Source organism: Chiloscyllium punctatum, chromosome 9, assembly GCF_047496795.1.
Source record: "Chiloscyllium punctatum isolate Juve2018m chromosome 9, sChiPun1.3, whole genome shotgun sequence".
NCBI lineage: Eukaryota > Metazoa > Chordata > Chondrichthyes > Orectolobiformes > Hemiscylliidae > Chiloscyllium > Chiloscyllium punctatum.
Window position 1 is genome coordinate 22,157,873 of NC_092747.1, and position 26,656 is coordinate 22,184,528.

General features: G+C 42.3%; 1 protein-coding gene across 1 annotated transcript in view; it reads left to right on the forward strand.

Moving 5' to 3' along the window:
• The window catches only part of atp10a (ATPase phospholipid transporting 10A), a 348,664-nt gene that overhangs the window by 78,342 nt on the left and 243,666 nt on the right, over positions 1-26,656 (forward strand). The gene's annotated exons all lie outside the window — the stretch shown is intronic.

Below are 26,656 nucleotides of genomic sequence, written 5' to 3' on the forward strand. Positions count from 1 at the left end.
GCACTTTACATCTTCTGTGCCTTCAAGTACACCAATGAGGAAAATAAATAGGGAATAGGGAAGAGGTAAGGGAAGGGAAAATAGGTGATAGGGAAGATGGCGGTTGTGAAGTAGACAACATCTGGGCTCCTGTGCCCGGGCTTGTCCTCTTCGTCTGCCTTTTCCTTCATCCTCTGCTTCTTTTCTCAGTTTGATGTAGTTTTCACTTAAACCTACCTGATAAAGAGAGCTCATCAGCAGGAAGGTGGCCGTGATGGGATCTGGACCTGCAGCGGTGTCTTCAGAGGCAGTGTGGTTACACAGTCAGTGGCCTGTGACATCTGGAGCAGCACTCTCACTTCCACCTCCTGGCAGTGGCATGGCGTGGGCTGGTCTAGCCAGGAACGTGACTATCGCAGCAACATGGTATGGGCTGGTGTAGCCCAGAGTGAGACTGTAGCAGTGGCATGGCGTCGGCTGGTGTAGCCCAGAGTGAGACTCTGGCAGTGCCATGGCGTGGGCTGGTGTAGCCCAGAGTGAGACTCTGGCAGTGCCATGGCGTGGGCTGGTGCAGCCGATAATGGGACTGTAGCAGCAGAGAAGGAAAAGTTGGACTCTCTTTAAGTTATCTTTCTTTATTTTTAATTTTATTTTAAGTTAATGTGAATGGTCCCAATGCATGCTGATGGTACACACTTTTCACTGTATTTTACATTGAATACTCGTGACAATTTTTTTAAAATCAAGCTCAAGTGAGGGATACAGCTAAGCTGAAGGAAAGATTCTCAAAGTTTGAGCTTAAAATAATTAGCATTGGTCAACAGTCAGTAAAATGAAGCAGAATGCTCGGATATGGTATTTTTATTAATTAAACACATTACTGCATTCTTGAGTCTGCAAGCTTTGCTTTTTTTTTGCAGTCTATTTAGCTTGACTTTTTTTTTGCCATTGCATCAGTCATTTACAACTGCTGTAGATGATTACAAAAGCAAGAATAAGAGAGGAATTTAGGTCAAAGTTGTATTTTGCTGCAAGTTAGTTGGTTTTATGATACCTGTGACAGATAGGTAAGGTGTGAACCTCTATTGGCCTGGTAAACTGTGGACCGCTTTTCCAATGTGTTTCCCAGTTTCTTTATAGGTGTGATTCCTGTCCAGAAAAAGGAAGAAGACTCACTTTAGGAAAGCAAGTTGAGCACATCTCGTCACCTGAAAGAGTAATGTGATAAAGGGCTAATAATCTGTTTTATCTTATTTGAGGTATAAACAGAGACCACCTCAGGGAAAGACACAGTTTCAGTTTAGCGTCTCATTCAAAAGACTGTGCCACACATAGAGTGCAGTGTTACCTTGTTGCCACACTGAAAACTCAGCCTGGGCCTTGTGCTCAGGTCTGAGTGAGATGTGAACACACAACCTGCTGACTCAGAGGCAACAGAGCTCCTTCAAAGGACAGCACCCTACCCTTTCTGTGATACTTGGAGATCGCTGATAAAAGAGACATGCTGATGTAGCCTCTTGTTGTGCACCCATCAGGACGGATGCAAGAATGCCAAATTTCACAAAGAACACCAATTTATTATGCAGAAGAAGAGTGTTGATTAGTTGACAAGTTGGTTCTATTGACCAACATATTACACCAGAGAATACATTGCAGAAGAATTATCCTCCATAAATTTGCTTAATTCAAAAATGACATAATAACAAAATATGTGATTTAATCTTGAAGAGAGCAGTATGTCATTTCTTGCAAGCGTAAGTGAGCCATAATGTAAGGCCAGCTGACAATCTTAAATTGGTTGTTTGTGTAACTCTTCACTTACTTGGACAGTACTTGCTGAACAATCCTATCAAGAATCACATTGAATGTTAGCCATTATGTTTTGAGTTGGAAGATTTTGAACATGATGCAGCTGCTCTCCTGCACAGGTGTGGGATTCACACATGACCCTTCAGTAAGGACTTACCATCGTTGGGAAAGTAACACCCAGTGTTTACTCATTGGGCTAACTGGCATAACACTGTTGTCATTTTAGGTCAATTAGAAATCTGAAGAGTAGATTTCAAGCAAGCTTACATATAAAGAATGATAATTCCGCTAAAGAAGCAAAGGAGAAGGGATAAGCCCCTTGACAGTTTTCACATTCTAATTGAAAGATTAAGGTGCAGAATATTCCACTTACAGCGCTGCTGAGTTATCAATACAACAGTCATAAATGGGTTTTGAGCTGCTTCAATTTGCTCACACAAAGGAGCAGTCATCCATTAAATTTATTTTCTTGAGCAAGCATGTTTGAAGGGAATCCTGAATGTAGCCCTGTAGTTATGCATGATGAACGTTGACAGATGAGCAAATGAGACTTGTAACAGGAGAACTGTTAATCACCAAAGACATAAGTGTGAAGATGTAGTGTTTTGCAAACATTTTAAATGAAGAGAGGAAGTTTATGAAATTTTTTAAAAATGTTGAACATCGAAAGTCTTACGTTGAGAAACAGCATTGTATGTGTTACACACTGTGCGACAACTTGGAAGCATGTTACACAAGTTGTGAAGCTCTGGTAATGTGTCAAATTACAAAAGCAAAACTGAAGTGATTTTATAAAATCATAGAGTACAGATACACCATTACAGTAATTCACAGTCTTTCTCCACGTCTGCATTGCTCACTCTGTTCAATTTGTACTGTGGTGTGTTGGAGATTGGTGGGGGCAGGAGGCTGTTATAAATCAAAACCTGAATCCCAGGGCAAACTCATTGCCTTCTGCCAACCAAAATTTCATCACGGTCTGAAAAAGAAACAAATCCTTTCATAGGTTCTATTTCACACCTTTGAATTATGTAATTCTTTTCACTGTTGCATATTGAAAACTGGTCCACCTTGGCAAATCAGTTCCACATCTACGGTTTAGCCAAATGCTAAGTGTGTTCTCTTTTCATTATGTCCTGTGTTGATCTTACGGATCTTGGTAATCGGAAGAAACTGTGGTTCAATTTAACTTCCAGTCGGCATATTATAAATACAGGAATAGTGCTGGTCCCTGCCTCTAGGACAGAAGATCTGGGTTTAGGTTCCACCTACTATGGATATGTGTTATAACATGTTCAAACAGGTTGATTAAAGACAACTTATGACATTGCAACAGCGCTGTCATTCTCTTGAAATCACACCATAAGATCATAAGACATGAACAGAAATCGACAATTCAATGCTTTGAGTGTGCTCAGCAACTCAATGAGATCATGTCTGATCTGATCATCACCAACTCCACTTTCCTGCCTTTTCCAGCCTGTGTGACCCTTGATCCCCACACAGATTAAAATTCGATGTCACTCAAACTTAAAAACCTAACCTCCACAGTTCTCTGTGGTAAATAATTCCATAGCTTCACTATCCTCTGAGAGTAGACATTTCTTCTTATCTCTGTCTTAAATGGGTGACCCCTTACATGGTGATTATGCCCTCTGTTTCTACAGTCTCCCACAAGGGGAAACAAACTCACTGCATCTCCCCTATCAAGGCCCTCCTGAGAATCTTATATTTTTCCTGGTCTTCTTCCTATTCGAAGGATGTTGTGAAACTTGAAAGGGTTCAGAAAAGATTTACAAGGATCCTGCCAGGCTTGGAGGATTTGAGCTATGGGAGTGGTTGAACAGGCTGGGGCTGTTTTCCCTGAAGCATCAGAGACTGAGGGGTCACCTTATAGAGGTTTACAAAATTATGAGGGGCATGGATAGGATAAATAGGCAACTTCTTTCCCCTGGAGTGGAGGAGTCCAGAAATAGAGGGCATAGGCTTAGGGTGAGAGGGGAAAGATATAAAAGAGACCTATGGGCAACCTCTTCACGCAGAGGGTGGTACGTGTATGGAATGAGCTGCCAGAGGAAGTGGTGGAGGCTGGTACAAGTACAACATTTGAAAGGCATTTGGTTGGGTATATGAACAGGAAGGGTTTGGAGGGGTATGGGCTGGATGCTGGCAGGTGGGACTAGATTGGGTTGGGAAATCTGGTCGGCATGGATGAGTTGGACCTAAGGTTCTGTTTCTATGCTGTACACCTCTATGACTCTATGACTCTAAGATTGCTTTTCATTCTTCAAACTTCCAATTCATACCGAGGTATCAGACTAATGAACCTTCTCTGGACTGCCTCCAGTGTCAACATATCATTCTTTTGTAATATTCCTTGAATAAGGAACAGAAACTGTTCACAATATTGCAGGTGAGATCTGAAAGACCTGCCTATTTTTAAACTCCATTTCCTTTGAAATTGAGGTTAACAGTGCATTTGCCTTCCACATTACCTGCCATGTTTGGATGCTAGCTTTTAGTGAATAGTGCATGAGGACTCCCACATCCTTCTATGCTGCAGCTTTCTGCAGTCCATCTCCACTTAAATAATATTCAACTCTTCTATTCTTCCTGTCAAAGTGCAATGATCTCATATTTCCCCAGATTATATTTCATCTGCCAAATTTTTGCCTGTTCTCTTAACATGACTATATTCCTCTACAGACACGTCATCCTCACTACTCGTCTTCTCCTTTTTTTGTGTGTTACCCGTAAACTTGGCTGTAGTGCATTCACTTTAGTGACCCAAGACATTAACATGTATTGTCAATAATTGTGGCCCCCAGCACTGATCCCTCAGGCACTCCTCTGCTACAGGTTATCATCCTGAAAATGCACCCATTATCCCAACTTTCTGTCTTCTATAAATTGGCCAATCCTCTATCTATGCTAATATATTATCTCCAACATGGGTTCTTATTACGTACCTAATGCTTGGTACCTTATCGATTATATGATCTCCTCTGCTTCCCCGATAACTATATTGCTTGTTACCTCCTCAAAGAATTCTAATAAATTTGCCAGGCTTGACTTCCCCTTCATGACGGCATCCTAGTTCTGCTTGGTTATATGTATTTCCAAATGGTCTGCTATTCTATCCTTTATTGTAGACTCGGACATTTTCCCGATAACAGGTGTTGAGCCAATTGATCTTAAGTTTCTGTCGTCTTCCCTTTTTCTCATAATGGTTTTACCTTGGCAGTTTTCCAAACTTCTGGGACCTTTCCAGAATTTAAGGATTCTTGAAAGATTACTAACTGTGCCCCTTGGATATTTAGGGATTTTGAAAAGCCATTAGTGTCTTCTGTTGTGAAGACTGATGCAACGTATTAATTCACCTCCTCTGCCACTTCATGGTTCTCCATTATTACTTCCCCAAATTCATTCTTTAAGGACCTATATTTTTTGATCTAGGAAATTATCCTGAATATATTCTATGAATTCTTCCTCATGACTATCTCTGCCAATTTGATTTTCCCAAATTACATGAAGATTAAAGATTAATGTACTGTTTTTCTACATGCCCTCATTATCTACTGATTTAAAATAATGCTACACCACTCTCCTATTAGGAAGCATATAGACAACTCCCACTAGTGTCGTCTTCTTCTTGTTAATCCTTTATTCCACAAATAAAGATTATGTTGTGGTTCTGTTCGCCGAGCTGGGAATTTGTCTTGCAAACGTTTCGTCCCCTGTCTAGGTGACATCCTCAGTGCTTGGGAGCCTCCTGTGAAGCGATTCTGTGCTGTTTCCTCCGGTATTTATAGTGGCCTGTCTCTGCCGCTTCCGGTTGTCAGTTCAAGCTGTCCGCTGTAGTTCGATGTGTTTGTTGATAGAGTCTGCGGATGAGTGCCATGCCTCTAGGAATTCCCTGGCTGTTCTCTGTTTGGCTTGCCCTATAATGGTAGTGTTGTCCCAGTCGAATTCATGTTGCTTGTCGTCTGTGTGTGTGGCTACTAAGGATAGCTGGTCATGTCGTTTCGTGGCTAGTTGGTGTTCATGTATATGGATCGTTAGCTGTCTTTCTGTTTGTCCGATGTAGTGTTTTGTGCAGTCCTTGCATGGGATTTTGTACACTACATTAGTTTTGCTCATGTTGGGTATCGGGTCCTTCGTTCTGGTGAGTTGTTGTCTGAGCGTGGCTGTTGATTTGTGTGCTGTTATGAGTCCTAGTGGTCGCAGTAGTCTGGCTGTCAGTTCAGAAATGGTCCTGATGTATGGTAGTGTGGCTAGTCCTTTGTGTTGCGGCATGTCCTTGTTCCGTTGTCTCTCCCTTAGGCATCTGTTGATGAAATTGCGAGAGTATCCGTTTTTGGCGAATACCTTGTATAGGTGTTCCTCTTCCTCTTTTTACAGTTCTGGTGTGCTGCAGTGTGTTGTGGCCCTTTTGAATAGTGTCCTGATGCAACTTTGTTTGTGTGTGTTGGGGTGGTTGCTTTCATAGTTCAGGACTTGGTCTGTATGTGTGTCTTTCCTGTAAACCTTTGTGGTGAATTCTCCGTTCGGTGTTCTCTGTACCATCACGTCTAGGAATGGGAGTTGGTTGTCCTTTTCTTCCTCTCTGGTGAATCGGATTCCTGTGAGTGTGGCGTTGATGATCTGGTGTGTGTTCTCTATTTCTGTGTTTTTAATTATTACAAAGGTGTCATCCACGTATCTGACCCAGAATTTGGGTTGACTTTGTGGTAAGACTGTTTGTTCTAATCTTTGCATTACTGCTTCTGCTATGAGTCCAGAGATCGGTAAGCCCATGGGTGTTCCGTTGATTTGTTCGTATATTTGGTTGTTGAATGTGTGTTGTGAGGCACAAGTCCAGTAGTTTAAGTAGTTTAAGTCTTTGTTGATAGGTTCAACGTCCTGTTGTCTGTTATGTCTGTCCAGCAGGTTGGCTATTGTTTCTTTGGCTAGGGTTTTGTCAATGGAGGTGAACAGTGCCGTTACATCGAATGAGACCATAGTTTCTTCCTTGTCTATGTGTATATTTCTGATGAGGTCCAAGAATTCCTGTGTCGATTGTATAGATTGTCTGGATCCGCTGATCAGGTGTTTCGGTTTCTGCTGTAGTTCTTTGGCCAGTGTGTGTGATGGTGTCCCTGGTAGTGATACGATGGGTCTGAGTGGGATGTCTGGTTTGTGTACTTTGGGTAGTCCATAGAATCTGGGGGTGTTGTTGCTTTCAGGGTTCATTCTTTGTAGGTCAGACCTGGTTATCTGTCCATTTTTTTTAGATTCCTCAGTGTGTTGTTTATCCTATTGGTGAGCTGTGGGGTGGGGTCAAACTCCCTCTTTTGGTAGGTGTTGGTATCTGCAGGTAGTTGTTGTGCTTTTTGCATGTACTCTGCTTTGTCCAGGATGACCGTCATTCTGCCTTTGTCTGCTGGTAGTATAATTATGTTCTTATCGTTTCTTAGTGATTTTAGTGCTTCCCTCTCCTTGGTGTTGAGGTTATGTGTTTGTCTTTTTCTTGTTATCAGCTGTACGATACTTTGTCTCACTGTTTGTTGTGTCTCTTCTGTCAGTCCATTGTTCCTGAGTGTGCATTCTAGTGCTGCTAGGAAGTCTGCTGTCTTGGCGTCCCTGTGATTGTAGTTGAGTCCCTTGGCCAGTATTGTTCTTTCTGTGTCTGTGAGCTGTCTGTGGGAGAGGTTTTTAACCCAGGTGTGTGTTGTGGTGTCCTTTTCTTTGTGTGTTAGTTTGGCCATTTTTTCTTTTAGTGCCGTTTTTTTGCGGTGTGTGGTCCTGTTCTGTCCTATGATGACGGCCTGTTCTATGGACCGGGTCCATTCCTGATTGGTGGTTTTTGAAATTAACGATTTTTGGGGCGCAATTTCTTGTCTGTATTTGTGTAGTCTGTTGTGAGCGTCTGTAATCATTACCTGGATCATCCTGAATCTGTTCTGCCTGGCTGTGTCCCTGGCTTGTGGATTGTTGACTGGTGGTCTGTATCTGACACATGGTGGAAGGATTCGATTCTTTCGGCATTCATGCAGGAATCGGAGTTGTTCGTATGTGGCGCTTAGGTGGTTGGCACAGGATTCCCATTTCCTGGCTTGTCTTAGCATCTCTCGCCTGTAGGTGTTCAAAGTTTGGGAGAAGATTTGTAGCTCGGGTGCTCGTTGTTGTGGTTCTGTTCGCCGAGCTGGGAATTTGTCTTGCAAACATTTCGTCCCCTGTCTAGGTGACATCCTCAGTGCTTGGGAGCCTCCTGTGAAGCGCAATTTCATCAACAGATGCCTAAGGGAGAGACAACGGAACAAGGACATGCCGCAACCCAAAGGACTAGCCACACTACCATACATCAGGAGCACTTCTGAACTGACAGCCAGACTACTGCGACCACTAGGACTCATAACAGCACACAAACCAACAGCCACACTCAGACAACAACTCACCAGAACAAAGGACCCGATACCCAACATGAGCAAAACTAATGTAGTGTACAAAATCCCATGCAAGGACTGCACAAAACACTCGAGGTAAAAACAATGACTGCAGATGCTGGAAACCAGATTCTGGATTAGTGGTGCTGGAAGAGCACAGCAGTTCAGGCCGCATCCACTGTTCACCTCCATCGACAAAACCCTAGCCAAAGAAACAATAGCCAACCTGCTGGACAGACATAACAGACAACAGGACGTTGAACCTATCAACAAAGACGGCATACTTAAACTACTGGACTTGTGCCTCACAACACACATTCAACAACCAAATATACGAACAAATCAACGGAACACCCATGGGCTCACTGATCTCTGGACTCATAGCAGAAGCAGTAATGCAAAGATTAGAACAAACAGTCTTACCACAAAGTCAACCCAAACTCTGGGTCAGATATGTGGATGACACCTTTGTAATAATTAAAAACACAGAAATAGAGAACACACACCAGATCATCAACGCCACACTCAAAGGAATCCGATTCACTAGAGAGGAAGAAAAGGACAACCAACTCCCATTCCTAGACATGATGGTACAGAGAACACCGAACGGAGAATTCACCACAAGGGTATACAGGAAAGACACACACACAGACCGAGTCCTGAACTACGAAAGCAACCACCCCAACACATACAAACGAAGTTGCATCAGGACACTATTCAAAAGGGCCACAACACACTGCAGCACACCAGAACTGCAAAAAGAGGAAGAAGAACACCTATACAAGGTATTCGCCAAAAACGGATACCCTCACAATTTCATCAACAGATGCCTAAGGGAGAGACAACGGAACAAGGACATGCCGCAACCCAAAGGACTAGCCACACTACCATACATCAGGACCATTTCTGAACTGACAGCCAGACTACTGCGATCACTAGGACTCATAACAGCACACAAACCAACAGCCACGCTCAGACAACAACTCACCAGAACGAAGGACCCGATACCCAACATGAGCAAAACCAATGTAGTGTACAAAATCCCATGCAAGGACTGCACAAAACACTACATCGGACAAACAGGAAGACAGTTAACGATCCATATACATGAACACCAACTAGTCACAAATCGACACGACCAGCTATCCTTAGTAGCCACACACACAGACGACAAGCAACATGAATTCGACTGGGACAACACTACCATTATAGGGCAAGCCAAACAGAGAACAGCCAGGGAATTCCTAGAGGCATGGCACTCATCCACAGACTCTATCAACAAACACATCGACCTGGACCCAATATACCGGCCACTACAGTGGACAGCTTGAACTGACAACCGGAAGCGGCAGAGACAGGCCACTATAAATGCCGGAGGAAACAGCACAGAAGCGCTTCACAGGAGTCTCCCAAGCACTGAGGATGTCACCTAGACAGGGGACGAAACGTTTGCAAGACAAATTCCCAGCTTGGCGAACAGAACCACAACAACGAGCACCGGGCTACAAATCTTCTCCCAAACTTAATCATTCCTTTTAACATACTTATTCCAATAACAAAGTTCATCCATCCCCTCCCTGTTTCTGTTCCTGCCTTTTCTCTTTATCTCCTTAAGGGCTTTGAAGTCAGACCCAATAACTTCTATATATTCTCTCATTTATTCCGTTCCAAAAACGACATGGCCCTTTCCTCCTCTCGGCTTCTCCACCTTTAGATGCTCCTTAAGACATTACTCATTGAATCAGCATCTTGATCACCAGTTCTAATGGCTCCTTTTTGGCTCAGGACAATTATTATTTGATTATGTTTCTGTGAAATGCCTCAGGGTTATATTACCATGGTAATGTTGATGTATGAGTATAGGTTGTTGTTGTTAAATTGTTTGCTTACATTGACATTATATATCCCTCAATGATGTTGTTGCAATAAAACCATCCTCTTTGATGTAGCTTTTTGATCACCTGTTCTGATGATTCCTTCCTTACCTCAGTATCAATTATGTTTGATAACCCTCCTGTGAAATGTTAAATGTGTTTTTATTGGTGATGGTAAAAGTGATTGACTCTTCAAATCTTCAGTTTAAAAATAAAACAAGCAGAGTTTGGGAAAAGGTGATGAGCTGCTCCATTGTGTCCTGAGTGTTTACATTATGAGCAGAATAATAACAAGCACTATTTGTCATCACTGTACAGGCATGTAGGTGCATACATTTAGCTTCAGCTAAAATCTGGGCCCTAATTATAGCAAAAATAAATTATAGAATGCAGAGTGACTCACAATGTAAATAGGATTTTTTCCCTTTATTCTTGTATGGGATGTAGGTGTTACTGGCAAGGCTGGTATTTGTTGCTTATCCCAAGTGGTCCTTTTAACTGTTTGACTCTCTCTCAATCTCAGAGGGCAATTAAGAGTCAATCACATTACTGTGGAGTACTGGAGTCACAAGTAGGTCAGACTAGGTAAGGATAGATATCCTTCCCAAAAGGAAATTAGTGGGAAAAATGTATTATTGCAACAATGTCTACATGACTTTCATTAATCTAGCCCTTAATTCCACATTTAATCAAATTTAAATACCTCTGGCTATCCTGATGGGATTTGAACCCATGCCATTTGAGCATTAGCTTAGGTCTCCAGTTTACTAGCCCAATGGCATTTTCAATACACCATTGCCTTCCCTTTTCTTAACTTCAATGTTCATAGCATATAGATGTCATATAAGGATGGACAGGAAACTTTGTGTTCTGACCAGTAATCACTCTTTAAATCAGTACATTAATCCATCAAGTTGACAAGGTGAAATTACACATTTCAACCACATCTTCAGTGAAGCTGCATGGGGAGAGGTGGCAAGCCATGCCTGGGGAAAACAAACAATTTGATACTCCACAAATCATCTCTCTTTCAGATTTAGATTAGATTACATTACAGTGTGGAAACAGGCCCTTCGGCCCAACAAGTCCACACTGACCCGCCGAAGCGTAACCCACCCAGACCCCTACATTTACCCCTTACCTAACACTACGGGCAATTTTGCATGGCCAGTTCACCTGACCTGCACATCTTTGGACTGTGGGAGGAAACCGGAGCACCCGGAGGAAACCCACACAGACACGGGGAGAATGTGCAAACTCCACACAGTCAGTCGCCTGAGGCAGGAATTGAACCCAGGTCTCTGGTGCTGTGAGGCAGCAGTGCTAACCACTGTGCCACCGTGCCGCCCCGTGCCTCTCAAGTTATTGAGTTATGCAGAAATGCTTTTTGAAATGCTTATGAACTTCTTCAAGCATATGAAAATCATAACATATTAATTCATCTGGTGTATAATGTATCCACTTTGTCAGCACCAAAAATCAAATACCTACTGTGTTCATTTATCCTCCCATTACTGCTTTGAGATTTTATATTCACATTAATAGCTGGCCTTCGTTTTTCTCCCCATAGTTGCATGTTTGTCATCAGTGTATAATTCAACGCCTATGTTTGGAAGTACTTTTGAAGATTGACTTTTATATCTCAAACTACAGTACAGTAGCATGGCCCCTCCAAATCCTCTGACTCCCTCTACATGACTGTTGAGGTACAACATACCTTTGGAAACTGTTTCAACTGAAGGGAGGATAGCCCTGGAGTATTGTGTACAGTTTTGGTCCCCATATTTAACAAAGGATGCACTGCTACTGAAGATGGTTCAAGAGATTTGCTCGGCTGATTCCTGGAATAAAGGGACTGTGTGATTAAGAATGGTTAGCTCTTTTTTCTTAAGAGTTTAGTAAGTGGAGAGAGAAAGGCAAGCGATCATCATTGTTCACCATGCAGAAGACAGGTGGGAGATCATATTCAGATTGAAAGACCAAGTTCCTGAGATAGCCGAGTGATATGATCACCAGATTATTAATTCAGAGACGCAGGTAATGTTCTGGGGATATGGGTTTGAATTCCATTGTGGCAGATGGTGGAATTGAAATTCAATCAAAAAAAACCTGGAATTAAATGTTGAATGATCGCATCTGGGTCACAGATGCCCTTAAAGGAAGACAATTGCTGTCCTTACCCAATTTGGCCAACATGTGACTCGAGACTCACAGCAATGTGGTTTACACTTAGCTGCCCTCTGGGCAATTAAGTATGGGCAGTAAATGCTGTCCCACATCACATGAATGAATTAATGAAAACAAGGCTCGAAGATTTACCAGGTTTGGCTGAAATAAGGAATCTCCAACAATCTGTGTTGTTTCAGTGTTATTTTATTTCACTAAAGATAGAAGTTGATCTTTTTTTGACATGTTACGAATACACATCTCTGGGGAGCAATTATGTTTGCTTTTTGCTACAAAGTCCTGAATGTCAGCTATCCCACAACCATTACCATTAACACAGATAGTCATTATTCTCATGGATGGTCGTGAGACATTGCTGCACACATGGTGACTTCATCTCAAAGTGCACCATCAATTATAAAGCACTTTGGGATGTACTGCAGTCGTAAAAGCAACAATACAAATCAATGCCTTCACATTCAATGATGTGGAGGAGCCTGTGTTGGACTGGGGTGGACAAAGTTCAAAATCACACAACACCAGGTTATCGTCCAACAGGTTTGTTTGGAAGCACTAGCTTTCAGAGTGCTGCTCCTTCATCAGCTAGATACCTGATGAAGGAGCGATGCTTCGAAAGCTAGTGCTTCCAAATAAACCTGTTGGACTATAACCTGGTGTTGTGTGATTTTTAGCTTCATAATTCAATGACTGTTACATCTTCTCCGATTGTGAATATCGATGACTGTTATATTTTTTCCGATTGTGAAGTCTCAAAGAAGTCTTTTTTTTTCCTCTCCGTATCTGTTGATTATTTGATTTAACAATTTATCTTTATACTGGACAGTACAATTTTTTTTTGCCAGGAGCTGTGTCAATGCAAGCCCTTTTGATTTTACTTTCAATGTACTCTGTTGGATGGAGTAAATGGAGTCACAATCAGGTGTATTAACAACATTTCTCCTTAACCTTGTTGCCTCCTTTGCAGTTTGTGGTTCACAGAAGAAATGTATTCATGGAGGTTTGTTGAGAAATGAATGCCATGCATTAATTACTTCTATTCAGCTGAGTTCAATAAATGTTGAACTATTCAGAGCAAATTGCCTCTTCTGAACAGCGGCAATTCAGCATATGCACAGCATGAAATAATTGCTTCCTTCCAACAAGCACCATGTTATAAACTATTGTTAGCAACAAACTTGGAATATATATGAAGGATGAAATATTAATTTGAGAGTTGCCACTAAAGCACAGTCTCACATTATAATACATTTAAAAATTAGCTAGATTCAGATTAGTTTTGCAAAATAATCCTGCTCACACCATGAATACCAGGATGACAAATTTCACCATGCATGGAATTTGGTAGCAGATCCAAACTAGAGGGCATAGGTTTAAGGTGAGAGGGGAAAGATTTAAAAGGGGCCTAAGTGGCAATTTTTTCACGCAGAGGGTGGTGCATGTATGAATGAGCTGCCAAAGACGTGGTGGAGGCTGGTACAATTATAGCATTTAAAAGGCATCTGGATAGATACAAGAACAGGAAAGGGTTAGAGGATATAGGCCAAATGCTGGCAAATGGGACTAGATTAATATAGGAATCTGGTCGGCATGGACAAGTTAGACTAAGGGGGTCTGTTTCCATGCTGTAAGACTCTATGACTCAGGGAAGGGAGTATTGAATCCCTAAGCCAAGTTGCTATTAAAAAGGCAGAGGTGTTGTGCATCTTAAGAAGTGTTAAGGTTGATACATCCTCATGTCCTGATGGGATCTATCCCAGAATATTGAGGGAGGCAAGAGAACAAATTGCTGGAGCATTGACAGACATCTTTGCATCCTCTTTGGCCACATGTGAGGTCTCAGAGGACTAGTGAATAGCCAATGTTGTCCAATTGTTTAAAAAGAGTAACAGGTATAATCCAGGCAATGACCGGCCTGTGATCCTCATGTCTGTGGTAAGGAAATTATTGGAAAAGATTCTCAGGGACAAGATCAATGTGCATTTAGAAGCAAATGGGCTTATTTACGACAGACAGCATGGTCTTGTTTGGGGGAGGTTATACCTCACTAACTTGTCCAAGTTTTTTGAGGAGGTGATGAAGATGATTGATGAGGGAAAAGCAATTGATTTGCCTACATTGACTTCAGTAGAACCTTTGACAAGGTCCCTCATGGCAGAGGTACAAAAGGGAAGTCACATGGTATCAGGGATTAGCTGGCAAGTTGGATACGGATGCTTTTCAGAATGGAGGACTGTGACTAGTGGTTTTCCACTGGGGTCAGTGCTTGGCCTCTGTTGTTTCTTGTCTACATAAATGATTTAGAGGAAAACATGGTTGGTCCAATTAGTAAGATTGCAGATGATATAAAGATTGGTGGAGTTGCGGATAATGAGGGGGAATAGATTAGATTAGATTTCCTACAGTGTAAAAGCAGGCCCTTCGGCCCAACAAGTCCACACTGACCGTCCGAAGAGTAACCCACCCAGACCCATTTCCCTCTGACTAATGCACCTTACATAATGGGCAATTTAGCATGGCCAATTCACCTGACCTGCACTTCTTTGGACTGTGGGAGGAAACCGGAGCACCCAGAGAAAACCCACGCAGACACGATGCGAATGTGCAAACTCCACACAGACAGTTGCCCGAGGCTGGAATCAAACCTGGGAACCTGGTGCTGTGAGGCAGCAGTGCTAACCACTGAGCCACCGTGCCACCCTTGTCAGAGGATACAACAGGATATAGGTCAGATGGAGGCATGGGGAGAAAAATGGCAGATGGCATTTAATCCAGAAAACTGTGAGAAGATATATTTTGGAAGGTCAAGTCCAAGTGGAAATTATACAATGAATGGCAGAACCCTTAGGAGTACTGATATGCAGAGGGATCTGAGTATGCAGGTCTACAGATTACTGAAGGTGGCAGCACAGGTGGATAAGGTAGTAAAAAAGGCCTATGGCATGCTTGCCTTCATGGGAAGCAGCATTAAGTGTAAGGATAGGCAAGTTATGCTGCAGTCGAGAGTGTGGTACTGGAAAAGCACAGCAGGTCAGGCAGCATCCGAGGAGCAGGAGAATTGACATTTTGTGAAGGGCTTTTGCCCGAAGCATCTTTTTTCCTGCTCCTTAGATGCTGCCTGACCTGCTGTGCTTTTCCAGCACCACACTCTCATCTCCAGCATCGACAGTCCTCACTTTCGCCAAGTTATGCTGCAGCTTTATAGACATTTAGATTGGCCACATTTGGAATATTGCATATAGTTCTGGTCACCACACTGCCAGAAGAATGTGGTTGCTGTAGAGAGGGTACAAAAAAGTTTTGCCGGATGTTGCCTGCTGTTAGGGATTTTAGCTATGAAGAAAGGTTGAATAGACTGGGTTTGTTTTCACTGGAATGCAGGAGGTTGAGGGGCAACCTGATAGACATTTATGAGATTGTGAATGGGCATGGATAGAATGGAAAGTATGAGGCTTTTTCCCAGGGTTGAGGGGTCATTTACAAGGGGATGGAGAGGGGAAAATGTGTTAGCGCAGGCTTGGAGGCCAGAATGGCCTGTTCCTTTGCTGGTTTGTTCTTTGTCTTTGACTCGATACATGTTTTTCCCTGTAACTTATAACTGTTTTGATTGGGACTGGATTTATTTTGTAATTGAGCTCAGTGTATCTGGAGACTTAAACATTTGGCTCAAGGGATATTTATCTATTTCACTTCCAATAGGGTTTAAGCCTTCCTTCTATAGTTGAACTAAGTTCATTTTGAATTGTTCATTTTCCTCAGTTTCAAAAAGTTATCATAGTCATTGCTGTTCAAGATATTTTTCAATTTTCCACCTCAATTTAAAAACATGACAGAGATTAGCAGTGATTAGCTCCGGATTTTGGGAAGAATATCTGTGCCATTCATGGTAATGGATCAAGCCAAACTGAGGTGTTATGATTGATCACTTAGTGATGTGCCTTGTGAGGTGACTACAGGGTCAGCTACCTGTTTAACAAGCCTGTAGGCTGCCTTCGATACACTTTGTTATCTCTACAGTCTTCAGTTCTTGCTCACCATGTTGAAGTGAATGTAGAAGGTCAAACAACTTGTCTTCCCAGTAAGAAGTAGCACACAAAAGCAGTGCAATACTGAGGTGCAGCTGTGAGACTTGTGATGATTCTCTAACCTTTAATCTCGTTTGTCAGGGAGTGCAAAATCAATGAATTTACACATGAGAACCAACACACAAACTCCTCATCTGATTTAGCCTATTCCCAAATTTCCACAATCTGGGTTTTTTTGCCTCACATTATGTTGGAATAACACAACAAAAACAGGGCTTTTGGTCCAATCACTCTATTCCAACATTAATGCTCCCACTGAATTCCTACTTATCCTTCCTGATCTAATTGTCAGCATGATCTGCTAAACTTTTCCTTCCAACATGATCAATGCGACAGCTCAGAAATGAATCTAGACTATCAATTTCTACCATTCCCATGATAGTGAGTCCCAGAACCTCACCACTCTCCAGGAAACGTGTTTCTTCCAAAATCCTTGCCTAATAAGATCTTACAATTTCTTATGGATGCTTTTTTTTTAATCACTCATGGGACACGAGCATTACTGGCTGGCCAGCAATTGTTGCCTGTCCGTAGTTGTCCTTGGTGGTGGTGAGCTGCCTTGTGAACCACTGCAGTCCATATCAGTGCAGGTAGATGCACAATACCATGAGGGAGGGAATTAAGGATGTTGACCCACTGACACTGAGAGAACAGTGATATATTTCCAAATCAGGGTGGTGAGTGGCTTGGAAGGGAACTTGCATTTGGTGATGATTCCATGTATCTCTGTTGCCCTTATCCTACCAGATGGAAGTAGTGTGGTTTTGGAATACTTTATTGCAGGACCTTTGGTGAATTTCTGCAGTGCATTTATGTCGATGGTACAGAAACAAAAACAGAAATTGCGAGAAAAGCTCAGCGGGTCTGGCAGCATCTGTGAAGAAAAATCAGAGTTAATGTTTTGGGTCCACTGACTCTTTCTCGGAACTTGTAGATGGTACATACTGCTGTTACTGAGCATCAGTGGTGGAGAGAGTGAATACTTGTGGATGTGGCGCCAGTCAAGTGGGCTGCTTTCTCTTTCATGGTGTCAAACATCTTGAATGTTGTTAGAGGTGCACTCACCCAGATAAGTAGGGAGTATTCCATTGAATTGTGCCTTGTAGATGGTGGACAGGCTTTGGCGAATTAGGACGTGAGTTCCTCACGATGATATTCCGAATCTCTGACCTGCTCTTGAAGCCACTGTATTTGTGTGCCAAGTCCAGTTGGTCAATGGTAGCCCCTAGGGTTGGTAACACTATTAAATGTCATGGGATGATGGTTAGATTGTCTCTTAATGGAGATGGTCATTGCTTTGAGTTTCAGGTTTGCTCCTGCCCAAATGTGGAAAGATACTTTACATGTCAACTCAATAAAAACAGAGTCATAGGATCCAGTCTTCCATTCTATTCCATGACATGTTTGCCAATAGGGTGGAGCATTTAATCTGGCCACAGGGTGGAGCACTTCCCTGCTTCTACACACCCTCTAATAGAATAAGTCCATGTTGGGAAGACCCAGTGAACAGCATGCCTACCTCATTGTCACTTGAAGTCTATATGCAATTAATAACCACTTAAGGACCTCATTGTGCTGCTAACAGTATTAACCCAGTGGCAGGCTCCAGGGTGGGGACATGAGCTTCCCTTGTTAAAGGCACTTGGTGCTTTATTAACATACTTGGCAATGGGAAGGACTGAGATCCCGCAATGAGCCACCCCCCTGCCTTTGTTGTTGATTCCTTCCCCAATGGTCCTACTCCCATCATCACTCACCTATCACCAGGGATCCAGGGATGATCTGAGATTTCAGGCAGGTGTTGCACCAGTAGCAGCCACTAACCTCCCCATGATGCTGCCATTGTTGGTTTTTCTGCCCCTGGGTTCCACGATCCTGGGAAAAATCCCTCCATTGGCACAATTTACAGCAACGTTCATGGAACAAGCTGACAGGTTTCCCCAGCTGGTGGCCAAGACTATCAATTTCCTTTTCAGCTCAGAAAAAAACACCTTTAAAAAGCAGCAATATTGGGCTATTTGCGCTGGTCTTATGTTTGGAAGATTACAAGATGATTTGTGTCAGCATCTCTTGTTCGCCCATTTTACTTCTGGGTCATGCAATATGGGCATCAATGGGTGGGCCTGTATTTATTTCTTAGTGCTGGATTAGTGGTGCTAGAAGAGCACAGCAGTTCAGGCAGCATCCAAGGAGTTTCGAAATCGACGTTTCGGGCAAAAGCCCTTCATCAGTGCCCTCGAGAAGGTGACAGTGAAATTCCTTCTTGAACCAGTGCTTTAGCCTAAAGCTCAGAACGATTAGTTTGGAGATATGACCACGAAGCCATTACTCCCTATACTATTCCTGTCATAACTTTAGGAAGCCAACTCTCATCAACTCTCATCTTTTTCTTTCCAAGACTGGTCATCCCCTCCCAAGGGGTGTAACCTCCTGCCTCTGGTATCATCTTTTACATAACAATCTACAAATTGTTATATAAAATGAACTTCACTCTCACCCAACCATTGTTGGGATGAATTTTCATCTTCAATATCTGACCAGTGATGTATCCAATGGCTGACTTTTCAATGAGGGGTCAGGGACCTGATGACCACTTCCTGGTCACTGTTTTTTAAATGTAAATGGTGTTTATGTATAAGAGATTAGCTTGGACTCTAATTATTAACATCGAAAACCTCCAGCAGGAGAGTACTGTCTGCCTGGCAATAGTGGCAAAGGCAGATGTCAGCCCTGATGGTGCCAAACAGAGCAGTCAGAGGGTCAGCAATCTGAAGGCCTAAAACAGGGAGTAAACTGCTTCAACCAAAGTAATCTACAAGGTGAACCAAAAATCCATCATTTTAAACATTAAACATAGAGGGGAAGTGATGGCCTAGTGGTATTGTCACTGGACTGTTAACTCAGAGATTCCAGAATGTTCCAGAGGCTCAGACTGAAATCCTGCCATGGTTAATGGTGGAATTTTGATTCAATAAAAATAATCTGAAATCCTGCCATGGTTAATGGTGGAATTTTGATTCAATAAAAATAATCTGGAGTTAAGAGTCTCGCGATAACCATGAATCCATTGTCGATTATTATAAAGACTCACCTGGCTCATGTACATATTTTAGGGAAGGAAACTGCCATCCTTATCTGGTCTGGCCTACATCTGAGTCTTGACCTGCAGCAATGTGGCTGATTCTTAAATTGCCCGTCTGGGCAAGAAATGCTGGCTTGGCCAGCGACAGCCTCATCCCAATAATGAATGAAAAGAACTGCCTTTTGCCTACCAGTAAACCCATTCACTGTAAATTAGCATGCCCAGACTGTTTGGACCACAGAACTCTCCATTGAAAGTTATTCCTATTTATTCCTTCCATTACCCCTACCTCGACTTGGACCATTCAACTCCTGCATCTTCTTTTCCTCACTATGCTGTTAGATAACTCACCTCTGCTACTCCATCTTATTTGTAGATTAAAGTTTTAATGCTCACAAAGATGTCATGATATAGGGTATCACTTGACAACTAGACAGAGATGACTCTGTGCAGTACCCTATGCTAGGTTCTGTCATATAGATAGTTGTCAAAATGCAAATAAAAAGGGAATCTTGCCAACAGCTTTGAGTCTAGTATTCTCTTGATATTTATCAAAGACAGAACTTCTTCTAAGACCTACTACAATGGTTCAACCTCTTTCCCTTTATTTCTGCTCATTGTCATGGACCAGGCCAGACCCCCACAAAACATTTCAAGAAGGTAGCCCAGACCCTAACTTTGCTCATTGTTTTAAGCAAATGTAAAATGGATATTCCAGGAGGGCTGCAGCTGGACAAACCACTTAGTTTTAAATAAAACAAGGTCATATGGAGAGTTGCTGAACAAAGAGACCTTAGAGTGCAGGTTCATGCTCCTTGAAAGTGGAGTTGCAGGTAGATAGGATAGTGAAGGCGGCATTTAGTATGCTTTCCTTTACTGGTCAGAGTATTGAGTACAGGAGTTGGGAGGTCATGTTGCAGCTGTACAGGACATTGGTTAGGCCACTGTTGGAATATTGCATGCAATTCTGGTCTCCTTCCTATTGGAAAGATGTTGTGAAACTTGAAAGGGTTCAGAAAAGATTTACAAAGATGCTGCCAGGGTTGGAGGATTTGAGCTATAGGGAGAGGCTGAACAGGCTGGGGCTGTTTTCCCTGGAGTGTCAGATGCTGAGTGGTGACCTTATACAGGTTTACAAAATCATGAGTGGCATGGATAGGATAAATAGACAAAGTATTTTCCCTATGGTTGGGGAGGCCAGAACTAGAGGGCATAGGTTTAAGGTGAGAGGGGAAAGATATAAAAGAGATCTAAGGGGCAACTTTTTCATACAGAGGGTGGGAAGTGTATGGAATGAGTTGCCAGAGGGAATGGTGGAGGCTGGTACAATTGCAACATTTAAAAGGCATTTGGATGGGCATATGAATAGGAAGGGTTTGGAGCGATATGGGCCAAGTGCTGGCAGGTAGGACTAGATTGGGTAGGGATGTCTGGTCGGCATGGACGGGTTAGTCCATGCTGTACCTCTCTATGACTCTATGTTTACCGAATGAAATACAAACAAAAAGGAACAGAGTACAGAATAACGTAGCCTATCTGAAAACCCAACAAGTTATCCCAATTTAAGGATGCTGTTCCAAATACCTGCAACAATCCCCATAAACACTGTTAGCACAAAAGGTACATTTAAACACAGGGTCTTCCAGGAGAGATGTCAGAGAAAGATGGCAGGATCGAACATACTCTTCCATATAGCCTTTTTCTTGGATCAGCAGCCTCAAAACTGACTGCCTGCTTGCAGTGAACAGCCAGACTACGAAAATCCAAACCAAACCAGAGAAAAGCTGAACTGGGAGAACTGGCCACTCCTCTTTCATTGTGCAAGTATTTATTTTAAACTTGAAAGCCTTTTGCCTGAAGCAGTATCTGTTAGCTATAATCAAACTGGCCCTAAAACCCATCCAAGCCAGAGTTTTCAGAATCACTGCTTTTACGACCTTTCTGGAAAAAGAAGCCAAGGACAGCATAACCTTGTTAAAGGAGTAGCTTCGTCATAACATCTTCCTCAAGAATGATTTGCAAAACAACCTTGTTCTGAGTTAATCACTCCCTCGATCTGTTTCATTTTGAAAATTCATTAATGGACTGTATCACTGGCTATTTCAGCACTTATTGTCCACCTCTAATTGCCTTTGAGTAGGTGGGGGAGGTGCAAATTTAGTTGATGGAGGTACACTGTCAGGGTTGTTAGGGGAGAGTTTCCAGGGTTTTGACTCAGCAACAGTGAAGGGACAGAAATATACTTCTATGTCAAAATGGTGTGTGGCTTGGAGAGAAACTTATGGGCGTTTACAGTCTGGTTGTACCTGCCACCATTGTACTTGTTAGCAGTAGAGGGGTTAAGTTTGGAAGGTACTAACCTAAGGAGGCTGAACAAATTGCTGCAAGACATCTTGAATATTGTGCACTAGTGAATGCTTAAGGTGCTAAAGTGGGGGGATGCCAACCAACTGACTACTCTGTCCTGGATAATGCTGAGCTTCTTCAGTATTGTTGGAGCTGCATCCTCCAGGCAAGTGGAGGAGATTTACTACATCACACTTTCAAATAGTCATATTTTCTCTCAAAGATCCATTTCCCCTTATTTGAAATGAAAATACCAAATTTGAATGAGGGAAGACATTGGTTACGACTCTTATTTTTCTTGTCAAAGTCATAAATTTATTGAGAAATTGAATGTTTATATTTTCTACCTGATCTGAACCAATGAGAGAATTGGAGGCTTTCTGTTTATAAAACAAACTAAAATGAGTATAAAATTCAAGCATTCTCCTTTTTCAGCTGATGACAGTTCAAAGTTCGTTCACTGTAAGATAGTGCTGCAAGTTTATCATCACTCTGCAAATTTTCCCTCATTCTCTATCTCCTGCTTACACATGCAAACACACATTGACAACATATTTAACCCACTTATTATCTTCCCAATCTTTGTGAAACTCATCACTCATTATTATTTAAGTGAATGTGTAAGTCACTCAAAACACGTCCTTCAGGGTTTCTTTAATTTGACACTGAAAACCAACTCGTCATGAGTGCTCAAACCCAATGAAATATGTATGTTTTTATTCACTCGTGTGGTATGGACATCGCTGGCCGGCCAGCAATTTTTTATTGCCTGTTCCTAGTTGCCCTGGAGGAGCTGCTGCAGTCCGTGTGCTGTAGGTTAACCCTCAGTGCCCTTTAGGAGGGAATTCCAGTATTGCAATAGTCAGCAAACTGAGCAATTCAGATGCATTGTTCAAATTTGGGTCATCCGCTTAATCCATGTTTGTTCAAAGAGCACGCTCTTAGTTCACAGTGCACAATCTAAACTCAGAATGTGCAGAACAACATAAGAGTGGGTGATTTTAAGAGTGGGGCTGAGGCCTTCAAATGGGGTGTTAATTTAGCAATTAAAATTAATTTTATTTGGGTTTGATTTTATTTTGGAAGTTAGCACTTTCAGTTACTGAGGAAATTGGAGGAATGATTTAAAAGACGAAGACAATAAGGCAGCTTATAAAACATTGGTTAGGCCACACATGGAATACAGTGTCTAGTTCTGATCAGAAGGATGGATTCCACTGGAGAGGGTGCAGAGGAGATTCACCAGGATGTTGCCTGGGATGGAAAGTTTCAGTTATGAGGAGAAATTGGATAGATTGAGTTTGTGTTCCTTGGAGCAGAGGAGACCGAGGGGTGGGGGAGATCTGATTGAGGTATATACAATTATGAGAGATGTTGGTTCCACAGGTTGATGCAACATTGAGGGCCGGAAGGCCTATAGTGCACTGTAATGTTTTATGTTCTATATAGACAGAGTAGTTTCGGAGAATCACTTCCCCATGGCAGACGTGTCTAAGACCTGACAGCACAAGTTTAGGGTGAGGAGTAAGTGGTCTAGATATGAGAAAAACATTCTTCACCCAGAGAGTGGTAGAAATATGGAACGCTGTATCTGAGACATTGGTGGAGGCAGGTACTTTCGCAACATTTAAGAAGCATCTTGATAAGCGCTTAAAATGCCGGGATATTAAAGGCAATGGACCAAGTGTAGGTAAATAGGATTAGTGTAGCTTGGGGTTTGTTGATTGACACAGACATGATGGACCAAAGGGCCTGTTTCTATGCTGCATGACTTTATGTGGAGTAAGTGAGGACTGCAGGTGCTGCAGAGTAGAGTCAAAACATGAGGTGCTGGAAGAGCACAGCAGGTTAGGTAGCATTTGAGGAGCAGGCGAATTGACGTTTCAAGCAGAAGCTCTTCACCAGGAAGATGCTCGAAATGTCGACTCTCCTGCTCCTTGGATGCTGCCTGACCGGCTGTGCTTTTCCAGCAACACACTTTTTGACTCTATGTCATGCTATGACTCTATGAATACAGCACCACCTAGTGGTTGTGGTGTTATAAGGTGGAAGATTTAACAAGTGGCGTCACATTTTCAGTGTGAACATGACAATTATTAATGAAAGAAACGTTGACACAAACATGTGATGAAAAGATTGACAGCAGAAATGAATGTTAATATTTAATGTTTAATAACACAAAACTAAGTAACTGTAATGTTTATGTATAATGTTTACACATCATGTTATTGCACAAGTTATAACTTAGTTCTCAAAGGTAGATGATAAAAAAATTCAAAGATATTTAATGGCAAACCATTTTTCAATTTATCTCCCATAAGAACAGAACATAATAATTTACAAATGTTGCAAAGGTGCATAGCTTTTATAAATTCTTCATTGCCTCAAAGATAAATTCCTTATTCAGAGAGTTGGCACTGAAAATCCATTAAAATACCTACATTTTCTGTGGCGGTGGGGAGGAGAGCTTTGTCCCTGTTACCGTGCTAGGCAGGTGGTTAGATGAATTAGCACCAATGAGGCATCAGTGAGTTAAATTTTGTTTACGGTAAAATAGATTAAGAAATTTGATTTATGTGGCATACACCTATAGAACCACAGAATGTTTAGAGAACAGACAAAGACTATTTGGCCCAGCAGCTTTCTTCAAGAGAAATTCTGCTAGCCCTTTGTGACCAACTTTCCCCTCTAACCTGGCAGATTTCTTTTGTTAAAGAGATTATGTAATTCCCTTTTGAAAGCTGCAACTAAGTCAGCCACGACTGAATCTGCCTCTGTTACATTCTCAAGCTGAGCAATCAGATCCTGATCACACAATTTAGGAAACAGCATTTCCTCAGGGCACCTTTTGGTTCTTTTCATCAATCACCTTAAATCTTGTGTGTCCTCCAGTTCACAATGCTTCCAATAATGGGAACAGCTTCTCTTGATTTACTCTCTCTGGACCACAGCGACTTTGAACATTTCAATCAAATCTCCTCTCAGTCTTCTCTCCTCTAAGGAGAGCAGTCTCAGCTTCTCTAACCCAACCTTCGAATTGAAGTCCTCTATCCCTGTAACCGTTCTTGCAAACATTTACTGCACTATCTCTTAAGGCTTCACATCATTCCTGAAGTCCAGAATTGGACCTGATATTTTAAGCTGAGCCAGTGTTTTAAAGATTCTTCAAACCTTGGTAGCATTTCTGCTACACTGTTTGCATATAGTGTTTACTTGTGCATACACAGCCCAAGCACCACCTGCCTTTTTAACCATTTTCTCAACCTACTTTCCCAACTCAGCTGAGATCCTCAACCTTTTCCCTTTCAAGCTTGGTTTCATCCAAAGATGTGTTCCCCTACACCCTGGTCTACACGTGATAAGGTAGTTGTCACTTTATTTACAGAATAATTGACTGGCTCTGGATTGATAGACCTAAAAGACATGAATTCAAATCCTACTGTGTGGTAATTTGAAATCTTGGGAAGATGCTGGTGTAGCAACTTTGAAATACAGAGCCCCAACACGATGTTCCATGAGTGCAAATCATCACAGGTTATGAAATTTGAATCAATAAGATCTGGAAATGAAAGCTATACTAATGGTGACCATGTGACCACTGTCAATTGTAGCAAATACCCACCTGGTTTATGAATGCCCTTAAGGGACAGAATTCCAGCCAATGTGTGACTCCAGCCCCTACATTTAACTGGCTTCTGAAATGGCCTTGTAGGTCCACTCATCTCACAGGTTATTAGGAATTGGCAACAAATTCTGACCTTGCCAGCAACACCACATCCTGTGAAAGCATTTTAAAAATAATTGAATTGAGTTTAGAAATTCTTGTAATATAAAGCTCCAGTTGACTGCATGTGGGTTGAACTTGGGACCATGTGGTAGCTGGTGTTCTGTAGTCCCCTTGGTGATGGGGCACTCACTGCAGGCAGCCATTTACAACTGGTCCAATAAAGATGAGGCACAAGCGAGACTGTTGTCCTTCGAGCTATCAATATGGTACCTGAGGAGAGCTGAGATTGCAGTGTTTAAGAGTTGTACAGAAGCACAGCTAGTAAAAGAGGAGCCCAAGAAAGAGCTGCTGAAAGCCGCAAGAAGCCAGAGAAAATGTTTGCACACTGGCTCAGTGGTTAGCACTGCTGTCTCACAGGGACCCGAGTTTGATTCCAGCCTCAGGCAACTGCCTGTGTGGAGTTTACACATTCCTCTCATGTCTGTGTGGGTTTCCTCTGGCTGCGTGAGTTTCCTCCCACAATTCAAAGATGTGCAGGTCGGATAGACTGGCCATGCTAAGTTGTTCACAATGTCCAGGGATGTGCTGGCTAGCTAGATTAGTCATGGGAAGTGCAGGGCTTTTGGGTAGAGGGGGGGGGGGTAGGTCTGGGTGGGATGCTTGTCAGAGGGTCAGCATGTACCCGATGGGCCAGATAGAACCCTGGTAGTGTGAAAGGAGACTATGATCTACAGAAGATCTGAGTGTGTAAATCAACAGCTCCAGCACGTGCATGGGAGTTGATCCACAGTGTAGAGGGGCAGCCAAAACCTGTCTAATGTTTTTAGAGAAGGGGATCAAACCGATCCATGATGTTGAAAAACTTGCGAGACCTTTCGAGCTCAACCATGGGAAGAAAAGCAACCATTATCTGCAGAAGGTTCAGTAAAAGATAAAGGCAGGATGACACGTATTGATTTGTGCAGGAGTCACCAGACAAAAAACAAAGAAGGCTTGTCCAACATTGGGAGAAAATGTTCGAACTACAATAAGCTAAATCATGTTGCACACAAGCGTTTAGTGAAAAAGAAGATAAAGAAGCTGATAAAATCCACAGAAATGATTGCCACAGAGACGTCAGGTGGCAAATCAAGTGTGGGTACTGA